General features: G+C 37.3%; 1 long non-coding RNA gene across 1 annotated transcript in view; it reads left to right on the top strand.

The window, feature by feature from the left end:
• The first annotated feature begins 5581 nt into the window (after positions 1-5581).
• LOC139684697 (uncharacterized) overlaps positions 5582-6792 on the top strand; it is a 24367-nt gene continuing 23156 nt past the window's right edge. Inside the window, exon 1 of the long non-coding RNA XR_011699957.1 lies at positions 5582-5682. This is a non-coding gene — a long non-coding RNA (uncharacterized lncRNA). The remainder of the gene's footprint in view (positions 5683-6792) is intronic.

The raw sequence follows: 6792 nt of genomic DNA, 5'->3' as shown, positions 1-6792 counted from the left end.
CTTTTCAAAGATCTTTACACTTCAAATTGCAGTGATACAGAAGTTATATATGTGTCTTTGTATATTAACAGACAGACCTACCTCATCCATAGTATTTTCTAACTATAGCATCAGGAGTACAGCTTGCAAATGAGCTAAGTAGCACTTAATAACTCCTTAAAATAAAACATATAGATTTATTTTACAAATAAACATTGAAAACTAATGATGGTTTCTATTTCTAGAGATGTTTTATTAGCACAGGTTTCACCACTTACACATAAAAGGTTTTTAACCCAGAAGAAACTAAGTTTAAGTAAATTCAGTTTAGTTTTACTTACAATATAGACTTTTCTCCAAGTTAAAAAGATCTTCTTAGTTTCAAGACCTTAAATGAAATTATCTGGAAATCTACGTGAAAATTATGTGAACAAGCATAATTTTCCTGACAAATATTTTCTTTCTGTCATTTTCTAATGAAATAGCACCATCTTGAAAAATTCCCGGCTTGATACTTTCCTAATAAATCTGCCTCAAAATTCCCCTTGGTGGAGTCAATAGACATCTAGCTATGGCGTCCATGTTGTGACATCTTTACCCTGGAGATAGCGTTGTATCATCCCATCCCATAACACCTTACAGGTCTGCTACTTATTATACCTGGTCCATTTCTATGGACCACCCCTTCTTCTGTTAAGGCTCTGGTTTTCCTATCCAACCTCCAAGAGTATTATGGCTTTTCACTCTACTGCTTTTTCTCACAGGTCTATCTACAAAAGTCAATACAAGTCATAGATTTTCCAATGCCCTGTGGAAGGAAATATTGTGTACTTTTCAGTGTCCACACACTCCAACACATGTGATATTCTTGTCTCTTACACATCCTTCTGCAGGACTCTCAGGTCTCTCCTTGGTGACACCATGGCTTAACTAATTTGAGGATTTACTTGTTAGATGTTACATGTTAGACATTTTCATGGATGAGTCACCAGAAAATCTTGCAATTACCGTGTCTGTGACTTGTCAGCAATGGATAGATGACCTGGGACAGAAGGGCAAGTCTTGAAGCACAGATTTCAAACTGGTATTCATGGTTGCTTTCCCATCTTGGACAAACTTCTTTACCTATTCCTGGTAATCACAGCTGAGAAGCTGCTGTTTCTTCTTTTTATGTAACTTCCCTGTTCTGAAACTGTCAAAGAGCACCAACAATTGCTTTGGAACAGTTAATATGTTACAGGTTGACAGTCAATAGCAGACTTGTCAGTTGGATATCAGTGGTGGAAGGGTAATGAGTTTGTTGACTGTGCCATTGAAAAATGAGTCACATCACGTACATTTTTGTCTCTTGGTAGCATTTGACTATCAGTGGAGTTGTACTGTTATGTCATAGGAAAAGAACAGTTTCCTATTACAATGAAGAAGTTATGTGAGAGTATGACAATATGAAAATAAAAAAAGCTAGGGTAACAGAAGCAATCTTACAGAAACCCCCATCATCTACTGAATGTGATATATGGGACATCAGAGGTCCATTTCTGGCTTGCTAGCCTTTTTACAAATAGCATTGTATGACTGTCCAAGGAGTACCCAAAATGGTTACTATAAGAGAGATTCAGCTGCCATAGAGGAGTTTTTACTGTTATGTTCCTCTCAGATGACTGAGAAAAACCTGAGAACAGGCAAGATTTTCAGATCTTCCTCTCTACATGGCAGTTTTGAGATCAACTTGTGGACAGCTTGTCTAAGTTATCTGATGATCTCCAGACAGCACGAACCCACCTGTCATATACCAGACAGACACAAGGAAAGTAGTTCTTGCCAGGTTTGTTTTCTGCATAGGTAGCTCATCTGGCCTTGAGAGTGGCCTTTAGGAGACACATGTAATCACCAGGTCCAAACTAGGATTTTTACTGCTTCTTCACAGCTGAGGAGAGAAACAGGGCTGATTTTGGCACTTAAGACTGAGTAAAAATAGGTTTGGACCTCTTAGTGACAGGTATGTGGTAGCATCTCCAGAATGATAGATACAAGCCACAGTGTTCTTTGGGTTGAGCCATGCGTCTTCGGGAGTGGAATCTGTCCCATCCATGGTTTTGTGTCAGTTCTCTCTTCAGTTAAGTAAAATATTTCCAAAGGTAATTACAAACAATTTATGTTCTTCTGAAAATTCCAGCATGCGGAAAAATTTCCTCCTTACTTTCTTCCCAGAATGTTTGTTAGTCAGATGAGGGGAATAAAAATTAATACAAAGCATATTTGGACTTGTATCTCTGCTATCATTTAGGAATTGCTAGCCCTTATGAGAAAAAAAAATCAAAAAAAAGCATCAAAATCCCCAAACAAACTACAAAAAACCAAAACAAAATAAAACAAAAACCCAACATACATACACATACACACACACACACAAAAACCCCAAACAAAACAAAAAACAAACCAACAACAAAAAAACCAACAAAAAACACCAGGAGAAGTAACAGGAGACAGATTGTACATTTTTAATGGAAATTAAAAGAAGAGGCCAAATGGAACTAATGTGATGTTTTCTCTGCCACTGGACTGGCTGCATTTTTGCCTCCTTATCAATAAAATATTTTTAAAGGGAGAAAAGGAAATCATCATAGTACTCAGGACTCAAAAGACCATAAGAAAGAAAATTAATAAATTAGAAAAAGTTATGATCCTCATACAGATTTCTTGCCATCAGTTTTATTTGCATACAGTTTATTTGCATTGCAGATACAATGGTGTGTAAACGAGGAGTCAGTTAGTACAAACTGGTAAGTTAGCTCTGAAAAATCCAGTAGAAATATTGTGTGTTGCTTGCTTTTGTAGAAATATGTGGAAGGCTTAGTTGATTTTACAGGGTCTATGCAGACATTGTAGAATGGAATCCCAGCCCACAGAAGATATAAAAAAGAGAGCAGGGAGAAGATGTGCAAGGAGTTATTGATAAACCCAGCTCCTCTGCCAGGGGCATTTGCAGAGGGTCCCATCACTGTGCACTGGCTTTGGCTTCACTATCAATTACAGGAGCACCTTTGAGCACTGAGGTACAGCAGTAGTTTGTTTAAAACAGAGGAGTCTAGGCCTTTTCAAAACCCACCTGCACACAATTGTTTGGAAGAGGAATAAAAGCATGGTCTAACTATAATTGAAATAGACCATGGTTGGAACAAACCTCCTTACAAAGAAGGGACCAGTGACAGTCAGAAAAGCAGTGATGCATGAGGGGTGCCTGAGGAACAGGTGGGCTGCTCAAAGCATGTAGAGGCCATGGGAGGCTTTTCTTAAGTTGTGTGCTGCTGAGGGACTGAAAAACAGAAAGATATTCCCCCATAACCAGCACTTCTGCTTTGTATGTTTGAATGGAAAGGTCTATGGTTCACAGCCCTGCTCTGATGGACTGGCCTATTTTTAATCATGTTTAGCATGGAAGCTTTTTTCTCCACTCCCATTCCTTACGGATTGCCTGCTCCAGCTAATGGCTCTGTCTGGGGGCTCTATGTGTGAAGGTGTATATATGATACAATAAATTATATGATTTACTTCCAGTTAAGTCTGGGTCTCTGCACATTCAGACTGAAGTCCTGCAATCAGAGGTGGTGAATGAAAGGTTTTACTTCAGATCTTACCAGACAACTCTAGTGGGCCTGTGGTCAAGCTAACAGGCTTGTCAGATCAGAATGTCAGAGACATAAAAGACCTTGAGCTTAGCTGTAGACTGAAGTAGAGGTGGACAAGCATTTTCTTGATCTAAGAAAAATCTAAGTTAGAACTGGGAGAAAATAATTCTTTCATGAATGGAAAGTGACCTGGACTATACCTTAAGGTATGATCACATTCAGGAGGTGGTATTGTCAATAAAGAGACCAGGAGACGAGTTGTGATTGTCCTGTGCCCACAGGAGCAAAAATTCACAATTAACTGCTGCCTGGCACCAGCTGCTCTTGAAGCGGGACCAATCTCCAGTTATGCTGCGCAGGTGAAAAGTGCCAAAAAATTGATTTTAGCTTGTTTCCATCAAGTTTGCTCTCTTGGGCTAAATTTCCACAATATTTTGGTGCAATAAAGCCTTGGCATGAGCTTTTGGCCTATTCCAGTTGCAATGATTTTTCCCACTGCAGAGTTCTGTGACACTCTCTCCTCCTTCCCTGCTTTCATGGAGCTACTATGCCATGAAACTTAACTCTCCTTGCACCACAGGACATGCAAGACTCCAATCTCAGTCCTGATTGTGGTGCAGGAAATCCCTTCTCTGTGCAGTGGCAACCCATTGTGGCATCACATGACTACTCAGCTCTCAGTGTACTTCAGAGAGACTTCCAGTCCCCAGGGCTTCCATACCACATTCTTAGAAGGTTTGACTTGATTTTAATCTTCTTTTTATACCATTGCTAAAGCACCGTTTACAATTCAGTACCTTATAATACTTTTTTGTACTTTTGTAAGGCTTCTTAAAGGGACTTCATGACTAAAAGAAAAATAATAATATGGTGATTTTAACTTTCAGTTGGCTTGGGTACCTTAAGACACTACTGAATGTTCAAAACTCAAAGAATAACCATCTTACAGCCAGAAATATGATATTTCTAAAGGATGTAATTGTCCTCCAAATTTGAGAGTAGCATTTGCATATTCACACAGTAGACTGGAGGGGAAAAATAAAACAGCCCAGCTTTGCAAGCTTTTGTGGTTTTAGAGGAACATGCATCCTTTAGATGGCACAGCTCTGACTCTTCTATGTAGTTGCAAGGAACTAAATGACTTGCAATAAAAAGACTATCTCTTTCTGTGAGTATTTTTAAATTCTGCCTATAATATGTATTAGAAAGATGTTAAAATATCTAAAGATTTCTAAGTATTTTTCATATTTTGAGTTAATTGAAGCAATTCAAAGTACTCTGCAGAAGATAAAGCTATAATTCATAAATACAGTGATACCATATACAAAACTAGGCAAGCAAATGTCTCATTCAGACCATACTTCCTATTTCTTTTGCATAGAAGAGTCAAAGTCATCGTCATCCTTTAGACTGTATTTACTGAAGACTTGGAGAGCAAGGCGACCAGATTTGCTTGGAGCTACTTTTTGTTATAATTATGGAAATTAGAAGTGTCTCAGCTTTGATTCGTATTTCCTCACTGCTTCTCAGTTTGCGAAGAAACATCCATCTTATCTGTGTATTGCAGGAAACATGCACTTCAGCTGGGCATTATGTCTGTGCTAAAAAAGCATATAAACCTTTTAAATTGGAGCAGTTTTGTTTAAAAAACTATGACTCTAAAATTTCAGTAATTCTGTGATTCCTTTTTCCTTTAATTCTGTAGATCAAAAAGTACTTTCTATGCTAAGTATTCCATAGTTTCTAGTTTTCATCAAGGAATTATTTAAAAAGTTAAAGAAGTTATCTACCAAAAGCTCTTGAGCTTTGTTATTTACATGGCTTCTGTTTTTTCGTACCTCCTATTCCACAAAAAGATTCCAGATGCATTTATTTTCAGGCAGTTAATTACCTTCAGAGATCAGATGTTTGGCTGATTCATAGACAAACTTAGAGCCTTCCTCACAGTTGTGGTTTTTCAAGTAGGAACTAGCTTTCTGATTTCACTTTCTTTCCACTTGTGATCTGATTCTCATGATGAGTAAGGGCTTCATCTCACTTCATTCTTATATGACTGCAAGATTTTTCACTGTCGGTAAGACTGGGGTTTATTTTTTACATATTCATAAATTTATATATCTATGTGTATATATATATTTATATATACACAGAGAGATTTTTATAAAAATATGTTATTGACTTGAGTTCTCTATGCAAGTTTTTGAAAAAATAGTTTGTTTCTTCTTTTAAGATGGTGTGGTAAGAATGTATTGTGATTCCTATGAGTAGCCGTGACAATATTTTTTCAGAGAATTCATTTTAGCAAAGAGCACTGTGGTCCTTTTCATAGTAACTCTTGAGAGTCTGACAGGGTAAAATTCCATAACAAGCATGTGAGAAATTGCAATTTTTCAACTGTTTCCTCTTTTTTCCAGTTTTTGTATTCTTTTCAAATACTGCTCAAAGCTGAACTTATGTTTTGTTTAAAAAGTGGGCAAGCACTGTGTCCTCTCCAAAGTAAAACCATGGTAAAATAGCTTTTGAGAAGATCACTGGCTGCACTGAAGACTTGCATGATGTGTTCCCTGATCAGACATTGATTATTTATTCTTAAATAATGAGCTTTCAAAGTGTTAATCTGGAAACGAGCATTTGATAATCTGAAAAATATAGTGTATCTTCTCAGTTTGTACACACTGTTATGGCAAAAACTACATGTAAACTCTGGAGGATACTCTGAAATCCACAGTAACACACATCCATTCCAGTCCATGGAGACAAAATTGAATTACCTCTCTAAACTTCACAGGGTAATCCTAAACATTCTTGCTCTACTGGCTAGTTTTATATCTTACTTGGTTTTACGTTACTTGCTGTCATTCAGAGGTTCCTGTTCTCCTATTAGAGATTAAAGATTATTCATAACAGGTATATAAAAATTTCCTAGAGTGTATGTACTGTGTAGGTTTGTTTTGGGGTTTTTTTAAATACTGCTTTGCAGGAGGTTTGTTGGTTGGGGTTTGGACTTTTGGTCTTTTGTTGCTGTTTTTCCTTTCCTTTCCTTTCCTTTCCTTTCCTTTCCTTTCCTTTTCCTTTCCTTTCCTTTCCTTTCCTTTCCTTTCCTTTCCTTTCCTTTCCTTTCCTTTCCTTTTCCTTTCCTTTCCTTTCCTTTCCTTTCCTTTCCTTTCCTTTCCTTCCTTTCCTT

This window comes from Pithys albifrons, chromosome Z, assembly GCF_047495875.1.
Source record: "Pithys albifrons albifrons isolate INPA30051 chromosome Z, PitAlb_v1, whole genome shotgun sequence".
In the NCBI taxonomy this organism is placed as follows: domain Eukaryota; kingdom Metazoa; phylum Chordata; class Aves; order Passeriformes; family Thamnophilidae; genus Pithys; species Pithys albifrons.
The sequence above is the reverse complement of the archived record's forward strand: the minus strand, read 5'-3'. Positions and strand labels throughout refer to the sequence as shown.